This window comes from Amblyomma mixtum, chromosome 9 (assembly GCF_055824585.1).
Source record: "Amblyomma mixtum isolate Tamu chromosome 9, ASM5582458v1, whole genome shotgun sequence".
Lineage (NCBI taxonomy): Eukaryota > Metazoa > Arthropoda > Arachnida > Ixodida > Ixodidae > Amblyomma > Amblyomma mixtum.
Genome location: NC_143020.1, coordinates 115146872 through 115159214, shown reverse-complemented (window position 1 = coordinate 115159214; position 12343 = coordinate 115146872).

The window sequence follows — 12343 nt, the reverse complement described above, 5'->3', positions numbered from 1 at the left end:
AAATTTAGACAATGTGACAGAAAACTACACCATTCATCCTGTGTCTTGTAATCATTCATTTCTTTATTCATATTTGTTTTGTTTCTATGTATTTATTCAGGAACACTGAACTAAAGAATTATGTAGAAGATATGAGACACTCGTGTGCCGTTACTGTTTTTTCTTCTGCCTTCCTTTGCCTTATTCCTTCTCGTACTTGGCTCGCGTCATTCAATTTTCCGCCTTGACCGGTTGTTCTTTATTGCTCGTGACTTCATACTCCATACTTCAGCCACAATTTGGATGAGTACCTTACTGACAATATTACTGACATTTGCATTTTAATTGTTATTCCCGTCAAATTTCCATGTTTTTATATATTGCGAACCACATTTTATTATATTTTTTATATTTTTGTAGTTATGACTGGGGCCAATTGACGATTTGCTGAATTCTGTAAGTCAGCTACTCCGAAACTCTCGTTTTCCAACCTTTTTCGCTAGAACCAAACCGTTTGGAAACCAGAGCCCACTAAAACACTTTCCCACCAAACATTTGCAAAACGACTACACTTTGTGGAAGCGAAAATTGTCAAGTTCCCCCTCCTGAGTAAGCTCAGGAGTGTCACTATTTGACTTCAAGATTACTCCGAGAGATCTGAGGAAAGCCACACCTTTTATAGGCCGAAGGATCGTGAGAGAAAAAAAAATGTCAAAAAAAAAAACAAGGGTTGTGTCAGAGCCATCAAATCGCGAGCACATGCGCGGGTAGACAAGGGCATCACACTTCCGTTTATCTTCCATCTAATCAACAAGTAGCTGCATTAAAATAGTCAACATCAGCCTGGAACAGAGATAAAGAAGGTTCGCTGATGCACTCGCTGCCAAGTTTCTGTATGTGGTAGGCTTCTAGGCTTATCCGTGCTGTCCTGTCTTTACTTTTGCCAAGAACCTTTGTCTCCTCAAACCGGGCCACGCATGCTCCACACTTACATGTGCAACAAGATGCTTGTATTTATCGCTTTTGTTTTCTAAATTTAGGGCGTCTTCCCCTAGACGGTCGTTGACACAACGTCCAGTTTGGCCTACATAAAACTTTCCACAAGACAGGGGAATGGAATAAACCACTCCAGTGGAACACCTTACAAACGGCTTCTGATGCTTTTTCAGGCACTCGCGCTTTTTTGCACTGCAAATGCGCGGACAGAGCTTTCCCAACTTGTTGGGAGCCGAGAACAAAACAAGTACACCATGCCTGCCAGCAACTTTTTTGAGGTTGTGCGAGATTATGTGGAGGTAGGGCACAACTTCTGGCCTAGGGGCCTTTTGAAGAGCATCAGCCGTTTTTTGTCTCGTTCCACGTTTGAACTTCTGAAGGATGGCCTCAGAGACTGCTATCAGAACCGACCAGGGAAACCCTGCAGCCACAAGCCAGCTTATCTGATAATTAAAGCTCTGGAACATCTGATGTGGGCACGATTTTTGGAGAGAAAATTCCAAGCATAGCGACGCTATTCCTCTCTTGATAGTCTTGGAGTGCGCCGAGTCATACGGCAACAACTCCTTCTTTGCTCGTGGGTAATAGCCCCAGCAGACGTGTCCTTCACAGAACGTTCATTTAAGGTCTAAAAACTGTAAAACCGAAACTTCGGGCAGTTCATGGGTAAAAGACAAACCAAGAACGTGTTTGTTAAAAGTATCTAAAACATCACCTACTGTAGAGGGGTAGGTAATGGTCTCCTGCTTTGTTAAAAGTACTAAAAAATCATCCGAAAGACATTTATGATAAGCTTGTTGAGCTATTACAAGAGTTTAAGAAAGCGGCTACTCGCGTGGTTGAAATCAGGCAGCGCAATAAAGAAAACTCATGGATGACCTTAAATATACTATCAGCTATAAAAGAAAAAGATTTGCTCTGGGCCCAGTCGAAAAGGGCACCTGCATCTATCCTGCTACGGTCCAAGTTTAAGGTTGCAAGAAATAAAGTAAACGCAATGATTCGTCAGGCTAAAAGAGTACATTTTCGTAACAAGTTCAAGAATGCAGGCTCTGATACTAGAAAAACGTGGTCTTTGATTAACAATCTACGAGGTGTCAAAAGGCGTGGCAATGATGGCAAAGATTTTGTGTCGTATTTCGGCACTGATGAAGAAAAAATAGCTAATGAATTCAACAGGTTCTTCTCGCAAGTTTCGGGCAGTGCGCAACAGAATCCCTTATTTTGTACTCTGAAGAACAGCACAGTTGAATCTGCACACCTACCTTTGCTAAGTGAGGATGACCTCTGTTCAATTATTTTTGGTCTTAAACGCAATAGATCTGTGGGAATAGATGGCATTTCAGTTGATGATTTGCGAACCTTGTTCGACATACTTAAAGGCGTGTTGCTGTCGCTGTTGAACAGCATTATCTCAAGCGGCATGATCCCGGTGAACATGAAAGCGGCTATAGTTACCCCAATTCACAAAGGTGGTGCACGTAATAGGTATGAGAATTATCGTCCTATTTCAGTCTTGCCCTGTTTGACTCAAATATTAGAAAAACATCTGCTGTTTACAATGACAAGTTTTTTAGATAAGCACAAAATCCTGTCACCGTGTCAATATGGTTTTGTACAAGGTAAAGGGACGGAAATGCTTTTGGAGGATTTTTCTGACATGTTAAATCGATCTTTTGAACGTAACCAAGTAGTGTGTGCACTGTTTCTGGATGTCAGCAAGGCTTTTGACAGCGTGTGTCACAGTGTGTTATTGTGTAAACTGTCCAAGTTAGGCTTCCGTGGAGCGTTTCTTTCGCTTTTGGAAAATTTTTTACTGCAGAGAACGCAATATATCTCCATTGGCCGGGCAAAGAGCGCTTCTTTGTTAATTAAAGCTGGCGTCCCGCAAGGTTCTATAATTAGTCCCCTGTTATTTAACGTCTACGTGAATGACCTTTCAAACTTTGTTCCTGTAGGCCTGTACCAGTACGCTGACGATACTGTACTTGTAACCCAGTCACCGAACTACTCTGACTCAATTTCTTCTCTTCAAGCTGCAGCAATAATTTCTATGGACTGGTTCTCAAACAACCTAATTAAAGTTAACAGCTCTAAGACTCAGCTTATATGCTTTCACAGCCCGATGAAGAAGGTAGATTTAAACCATCACCTTTTCTTGCACGGATCTGATTGTTCCTAATGTCAATGTGTACCCTTGAGCTATACAAATACAGTGAAATACATAGGGTTATACTTTGACAGTGCTCTTTCATGGAATGATCACTTGTCCCACGTTTGTAAAAAGCTCCGAACCGTCTCCTGTGTGCTTTACAACATCAGGTACTACATGCCGCTTTCAATACGCAAAGTTATCGTAAACGCCCTTGGTTATAGCATACTGCGCTATGGAATAACGATTTATGGTCACTGTGCAGTTCGCTGGAAGTGCAGGATTAATTCTCTCCTACGATCTTTATTAAAAAATATCGGCTATGATTTAGGCCTTCCCTCCAATTCTGATCTCTTTAAGGTATTTTCTCTACCTGATTTTGATCGCCTTTTGATGGAAACGATCGTCCTGAAACATTTTTGGCTTAGTGACTATAAGATTCCGTATGTTCCCACACGGTCTCTTCGACCGAAGGAACCTTTTTGTATTCCCCGACGGTCTACAAGATATGGAAGGCGTTTAAGATATTATTACGTTCCCTTTCACTTTAACAGGTTACCTCCAAGTGTTCGCCGGGCAAAAACTAAATACAAAATAAAAAAGATGCTGCGATACATTAATTAGAGGGTTTACGACATCATGCATGTGCTTTACCACCTGTCAAGTAAATCTTGTGATTTCAATGGTTACTGCTGTATTTATTGCACTGATCTGAGGTATTGTCATGCCACTTTGGTTTTTCTTCCTTGCGATTTAATCAGATGAGGATTTTTTTTTCCTTCATGTAACATGAGTCTTGTGTCTATTTTGTTCTCACCGTCATACTAATTTGATGTCCGTTATTTTGAATGTGTTTTTTTTTTGCCTGTGTGTATGTCTGCGCGGTTCCGCTGCCTGTCGGGCTCTGCCGCTCAAGCCCTATGAGGCTTTGGCAGGCCGGATTTCTGTACATTTTTTTAAATATTTGGCGCAATAAAGTATTATTATTATTATTATTATTATTATTATTATTATTATCTACATATCTAAAAACTTTTAAAACTGCCCCCCCCCCCCCCCCCCCCCCCCCCCCCCCCCCGCCTTGAAATTCTCATCCAGCCGCTTATCTCCCTTAGCTAAGAAAATGTCGCAGAGAATAGGGGCTACACATGACCCTATGCAAAAGCCGTTTCGCTGCAAAAAAGGCTGGTCGTTAAAAACAATAAAAGTAGCATTCAAGTAAAACTGCAATAAGGCTAAAAAATTATCTACAGACAATCCTGCTAAGTTCTGGAGTTTTTTTTTTTTCCGTGCCCAAAGACCAGATTTTACTTTCTGTTAAGGAATGCATTGAGGAAAACGGCGACGTGTTGGCACGTGTTGGCAACCCATTCCCTGGGCCCAGCGACAAATGCCGGCCTCCCTCCCTTTCCTTTTCGGAGACTCTTTGTGGTCAAGTCCGCAGATTTGAGTTTCCTGAGGAATGCTGTAGCCTTGAGGCTTCACAAGGCTACAGCCTTCTATGAATTCCAGAAGGCTAGTAGTCACTGGTTACTCACAGCCGCCCTGCTCTGTCTAACAATGCCCTCACCCTGCAAATACATCCGGAAGTTCATTCCAAAAACCACCCCGCGTTTCCGTCCGTTCTTTGGAATGCATTGATAGGCGTCTCGTGGGCTCTGAGGCCAACCTCGCTGCCTTCGACCCATGCTCTGTACAGAAGAGAATTCGTCTCAGAAAGGGCTGACGGTTTCCTGTCTAGATAGTATGGTTTCTTATGAGTCACTGGCGAAGACCTGGTATCCGGCTCTGGTCTTTTTCCCTGCTTCACTTCATGCTCAACGTTCCCAGAAACTTTTCCAGAAAAGTTCCCAGCTCTTGCTTTTCCCAGAAACCATGAATAGCCCAAGTTTTCAGCACTGAGTGCAACAACCTATCTGCAAACAAGTCTGCTGAGCAAAGCAGAAGTTGTTCACAAAGGGCTGACACTGATAGTCCCACATTCCAGAGGTCGTTCTACAACTCATTTCCTGTGGCACTCTTCGAACCCCTATCGATGATTACTGTGTTCCCTGTGAGTCATTAGGTGGAAACATCCCCCGCCTTTTATACCATGATACTGTGCATGGTATCCTGATCTGGCCTCCTTCCTTTTAACAGAAACAAGGACGCTGTCTTGAATAGAAAATTTAAACTCATATGGCCGTGCATCTGTAAGTGAGCTCGTCAGGCGGAGTGGGTTACCCCCCGTCGTTGAGCGCAATCGTGTTTGTCGATTAAAGTTTTTCTTCCAGCTTATAAAAGGACATTATAAAGTTGACACTTCTAATAATTTTTCTTATTCCTCAGGTTATAACACGAGACAAAGGCATGCACTAACAATAACCTCTTTGAACGCACGAAATAACTGCTTTAAATATTATTTTTTTCTGAGGACAATTACTGATTGGAACAAACTTAATAGCGAGACTGTTAATCATAATTATCTACTGCTGTTTGAAAAGTGCCTGCAAATGTTATGAATTTGAATGTGTTTATATGCTTGTATTTTGTTTTGTCCCACCCTGCTATGATCTGTACAAGATCGCAGTATATATAAATAAATAAAAAAACAGCGAGCTTCATCTTGGTAGCACCTCCTCCGCCGTTTTCATGCAGGCAGATTTTTCCACCGGTGCCAATGTCAATTTTTGTTTTTCTGTGTCCCTAGCATCGTATGCACCTTTGAAACGAATAATGATTTCACAATTGCACAAATCCTGATATTATAATGTCACAGCTTCCAGGTAACTGAAGAGTGTGCACACAGGATGTCGAACCGGAATTTTTTCCGGGTTTGGTTCGGGTTCACGCCTTTCGGGTTCAGTTCCGGAATCGGCTCCAGAGCGACATTCCGTTCCAGTTCGAACCGGTTCGGACCGTATTGAACCAGTTCAAACGGGTTCCGGACAAAAATAATGGTTATGCTGTTTACTTTTTTCTGGCACATCGGTATATGAAATAAAAATGCACAAATTTGTTTAATGCGAGATGTTTTCACTTGACCCACACTATTTATCGCCGAATTTACGGCAAGAGCCGCAAAATAATTCGCAACTCAACGAGAGCCTCGTGGGAGCACTAGTCCTCCCTAACGTCAAGAGCTTAAAAACCACATTTTATTCAAATGACCTCTTCGACATTGCGCCTTTGTGGCTCGCGTTATATATCTCGAGTCCCGATAGCTCAGTATCTTCAAAAACACAGCTAATCGTGTCCTCTCGCTAGTACAGTGAGGAACTACGACTTTGGCTTATGGTTTGGTTTATGGGGTTTAACGTCCCAAAGCGACTAAGGCTATGAGGGACGCCGTAGTGGAGGGCTCCGGAAATTTCGACCACCTGGGGTTCTTTAACGTGCACCGACATCGCACAGTACACGGGCCTCTAGAATTTCTCCTCCAAAGAAATTCTAGCCGCCGCGGCCGGGATCGAACCCGCGTCTTTTGGGTCAGCAGCCGAGCACCATAACCGCTGAGCCACCGCGGCGGCTTCACTTTGGCTTATGATAATGACGTCGACCTTTCTGTTCTGATAAATAGAGTATGATAGAAAAGAACCACGATTGGATGGGTTGAGAAAGCTTTGTTTTTGCACGGACACAAATCGGCAACATCTTCGTTGCGCTGCAACATTCTTGCAAGTGCAGCATTGCGCGATGAAGAAGGTATACTTGCACTTGCACTATACTTGACTTTTCCTGCGGCGGTATCAAAGGCAGCCTTTACGTCAACTCTTCTTCATGGCTGGAAGCTCTTTCCCCAAATTTTCCTGGAATCCTTGCAGCTCCCCAACCATCTTCTGTTCGCGGCTTGACATGCATGCCACTTTTCGACGCCCGCCGCGGCGCGTGCTGGGCACGCAGGCGCTTAGCATGTATGCCTCGGAAGTGTCCATCGAGGTGGGGCTTTAGCGGTGCCAGCACGGTACGACAAGATTTCAGAATGGCACTTGCAATGTATCGAGCCATCCGGTCATGGGGCTAGTCTCTAATGACTTTAGGATCAGCAAGCGTCAGACGTCATGATGAAAAATGAGCCGACGCTGAGGTGGCGATCGAATATCGAGAGTTAAAACACCTATCACCATAGGTCACCGGTTCGAATCCCTTCCGTGAGGTAGACTCAATCAGTTTATGCTGCACGAAACGCGAAATCGTATTCCACCACTCCGAAAAATATGCGACAAACGGTTGAGCCGCAATGGTAAAGTGGAATTAGGGGTACAAAGGTCGTCGGTTCCAATCCCTGCCCCCAGCTAGGCTCTAACTAGTAAGTTTATGCTGCACAAAACGCTGAAAAGTATGCCACCATCTGGAACATTCTGGGGTACACGGTTGGCCCACAAATTTTACACCAATATCTTGGCTAAGTGGCCCGACTTTATTGACGCCTGACAGACAGGGATATATATATATATATATATATATATATATATATATATATATATATATATATATATATATATATATATATATATATTCAAAGGGCTGCATTCAACCTGTCTGCCTTCTCTCTGCCCTTAATGTCCACGAGGCAGCCAGCGGTCCCTCTCTAAACGCCATGCATTCCGAGCTCGCTACTGAACCTGAGGCGCATTCATAATAGTTCAGGCGCGTTAATTGTAATTCACTACAATATATATATATATATATATATACACACACACACTGGATCGAGATAGTTTAGTGTTTAGTTGTGGTGCTCGGGCACCACGCTGCTGCCTGTTATTACTTTGTTCCATTATGTAACCACGTCGGTCACCGTGGCAACCACTCGGTTACGACTTGCGTTATAACGCATAAAGCTGATACCCGAAATGCGAGATGTAGATCTTAACGCTCTAGTACAATATGTCGTTGCTATGGGGGTCGTCATCTTGGACTGTATCCGTGGAATCAGCGTAACTCGGAGGCTCGAAACGAGACCAGTACACATAAAGCTCTAAAAGCGTTAACCCCCGAAAACTGCAGCACTAATTTTCGAAAAACAAGATTTCTGCATTTCTTGAATCGATTGCATGCACTGGCTTCATGCCTCGAATAAAACTGTTGTGGTCCTGCAATCAAGCTATGGCTGTGGACGATGAAAGGCAGATACGCTCAAGTACAAACTGGTTTATGCCAGAGAAGATCACGTAATAGGGTGCGCGGTCGATATCTTTGATTTGGCTAATATTTTCATACGTCATTGCGCGATGATTAGGAAGAACGGAACTACGATTCTTTAATCCACAAAAAACTACCCAACCCCAAACAAAGTTTGATCAAGCGCAGGAAAATATCCGCGCTTACGCGCACTCCTGTTGTTGTCAAGTCACTGAATACCAAGCTTACTGATGGAATTCATGCTTCCCTTCGAGTTTCTCCATATGTTATAGTGGATTTCTTATTCGTATTCTTTGATCGCAAACTTGGTGAACGGAGAGTTTTTGCATGCGTATACCTTTGAAGGCCTTTATATGTAAAAAAAAAGATGTTATGACGCCATATATTTAACACTGCATTCAACGTAGGCATATCTCCTAAGCAATATAAATTCAGCGACGCACCTTCTAATCATCAGGAAATATTATTACCTGAATTTCAAGAACACACAACCCACAAAATCTTTGCACAGAGATTATTAAAAGCTACATTCGATACCTTAATATTCTGTGCAAATATGCATTATTTGAATATGCATAAGCAATTAAAACATGTTGCATAGTATTGATACCGTAGTAGACACAGTGATTCTAAAAGATTTTGCAGGACATTTATGATTACAGCACTCAATTATTTTCGTGCATTTATAAATTTTATTTCTTCCCATATTTCGGAAAGTTGGTGAACAGGAGGATTTTTTTGCTAACTTTAGAAGTCTTAATCACAGAAAATAAATAAGCTATAACCGTACAATTGTGGTGATGATTTTACATACATATCTGGTAAACAAGATAAAATTTCTTACATATATTTCGCGCGTGCGGAAAGCAAATAACCAAAATGTTTTGGACGGCGGATAAAAAAGCGTTATTCAAAATTTTATATTATGTACAGGCATTGTGTATTATATGAATATATCCTATATTTTGCTATATTCTGCCGGTAGAATGTGCTTCTTCTATCTGGTCACCACATCGGGCATATCTAATCCAATCCCTAGAAGCAGTTCAGAACCGTGCAGCACGATTGATTCGACATGATTACAACCGCGCCATTTCGTCGCAACTAACATCAAGTTATCCTAATCGCTCACAAGTTTACAGTCAGGAAGTGATATCTCACTTCTTTGATTACTGGAGAAAATAATCTAGCCATCATGACTCAACACTGAGACTTATACGAGAAATCCGCACTCTATGTCGCCTAGATAACAATCTAAACTTTCAACGTCTACCATATTTCCGGACCATAGTCCTCCCTCAATGTATAGTATGCAGGGGCAAATTTCAACTAAAAATAAAATTTTCTTGCTTAGATAGACCGCACCCGGTGAATAGCCCGCAGGGGCGAATTTCGGCTAAAAATGATTTCTTTTTAATAAAATGAAGGCTCTTCGTCTTTTCGGAACCATCGCAATCGTCCCAAATGAGCCACCCCTGGCGTTACATCTACATTTATACGGCCGTGTAACCTTTTATTTATGCGTCCATGAATTTATTTATTTTAATGAGGTTTTGCGCATGTGCTCACAAATACAAGCATCCTCTCTTCGCTACCGTGACAGCATTTGTTTGCATATCGAAGTTGATTACATATCGCAGCTGATTTCACTACGTTATTTAGCACGGGGCGCCCACTCATGGCCCGCTTTTTTTTTCTTTCATAGTTACCGCTAGGCTTATCCAGGCTCTGAAAAAATATAATTATGTATAGTCCGCACAGATAGATTGTCCGCGTGACGCAAAATTTCAGCTTTTAAACTGGTGTAGTCCGGAAATTACGGTATTCAGCCGAACACACGCGTAAACGCGTTGCTAACATACGTGACCCACTAACATTTAAAAACGAATCGAGCACCTTCTTGGGGTATCATGTATAATGCGTTCACCATGTACAGTCTTTGTCAAAAGTGTACAGTCCAAGCGGTCAGGGACCCAAATCTCACGTAGGCGGGAGGAACTTCAGTAATTAACCCTCCCAAGCTTAGGACTGTCAGATGTGCTTAGAGCTGCGCCATACACGGCTTGCATGCAAATCCTTTGGGCTGTATATTTTTGACACAGACTGTACATACTGAGTCCGCACAATGCGGGTAACTGTTGTAAACGTAATTATTCGTATCCCAACATGACATGCATTTTTAATTGATCGCTTTCGGTTCAAATTGTACATTCCAGATGACAGTGTAGATCCGGGCCGTCTTTCGTCATTGTATTATGCCATCATCAACCAACATTCGCACTTTCCCTTTCCTCCCCTTCCCTTTCCCCTGTGTGGAGTAACAACAGGCCAGGGCCATGTTGCCACCGGCGGACCTCTCCACCTTTTCCTTTCATTAAAATTCCTTCCTCGCTCTCTACATGATGTGCGGCGGACATGTGCGGGAAGATGTGAAAGAATATCTGGTAAATATAACACATCCACTATCCACTCTCTGCATGATCTTATCTGAAATCATCCAACTGCATAAAAACACCTCCTGCAGCAGGCAGAGAAAACTTGTACTTATTATTTATTTCATTTATGGCAAATTCAATCAACAAGAAGCCTAACGCTGGCGTCATCTAGAGCGTGATTAAGGAAAGGCGGGCTAGTTGGTGCTTTCGATTCACTGGCTGAAACATAGTTACTAGCGCTTTTAAAAAACACGAGGGACAGCGTCGGTGTCTTTTCGCTATCCCTCGAGTTTTCTAGCGTTAACCATGTTTCACACTAGGTGATTCACTCAGTGAATCATGTGCGCACACTTGCGCATATGGTCCCCCTACATCCGCCTCCCCTCTTGCATGCGGTGGCATGCCAGTGCTACACTCGATCTTTCAAAAGAGTGACGAAAGGCATGCTGGGTAGGACATTTCGTGGAAAAAAAAACATGGACCTTTTTGCCTTAGCCCACCCCTCTGGGGCCGTTTGTACGTTTGCCAGGTGGGTTCCCTGGAATGTTCTTTGTGGAAGTTCCTTACAATGATGAGGTGGGTTCACTGTGCACGAAGTTAAGAGCTGTGCCAACTTCGTCAAGCAAGAGGTGACAGGCGTGACTCATGAGTCATCCGTGAACGCACCTTCAGAGCTGCACTTCCCCTTGACGTCAGTCAGTGACTAACCGCAGTGCTCGTCGCGTCGATAACAAAGTAAACGGGCGGCGAATTCCCCCCCCCCCCCCCCGTCCTTCCCATTTTTTGCCTGGAATGGTCATTAAAAATGGCGCTCGAGGAGACGACGCATGCGGTGTATGTTACTGAAAAAATGTACATACTTGTTTTTTTTTGCAAAATTAAAAACAAAAACAATGAAGACAACTATATTGTTTGCGCGTCTTTTGCTTGGACTCCACTAGACATGTACAACGTCGAACCGTAAAGAGAGATACGCTCTGCAGAAAACAAACCAATCCCTTGTTTGTCAGAAAAATTAGACAAAATCATAGCATCTAAGGCTATGATGCGCCAAACAAAGGGGTAGAGTTTCTTATGGGTAAGGTGAAATTTTAAATACCTATAGTGTGCTCAAAACGCTAGCTTCCTTGAGAGACATGAAATTATGTGAGAAATCACAAGTGCTTGATCACATAAAGTAGCATGGGGAGTAAATGACTGTATTTATGGTAAAATGAATTGAAACATTTTTTTCTTAGTACTTCAAGTTTTGTAATGGAAACTAAAATGAAGTTTCAGTGAGTTCATCACCACACGTTTCGCAGGGAGGTTTGTCTTGTTTTGTCAGTAAGAAGTGGTTTGTGTCTGACGAGTAGTCGACATATTTATTATGTATTTGAACATACTGTTAGTCCCTTCTTGGGACTGTTACAGGAGTGGATTTATAAATAACAAAGATGCAAGTTAACAGCACAATAATACAAAAGCCAGCAATCAGGTCTAAAAGACAAGAAATCAGCATTCATATGCGGAATCACATCGAATGAAAAACAGAAAACGGAAGAAAGTCAACTCTGGCCTTCAAAACATCTGTTCAAACACGTCTCAAAGTATTCATTAATACAATCATACACTTGGTACATAATGGAGTGAGCAAAAAACCTCTGATGTCTAAATG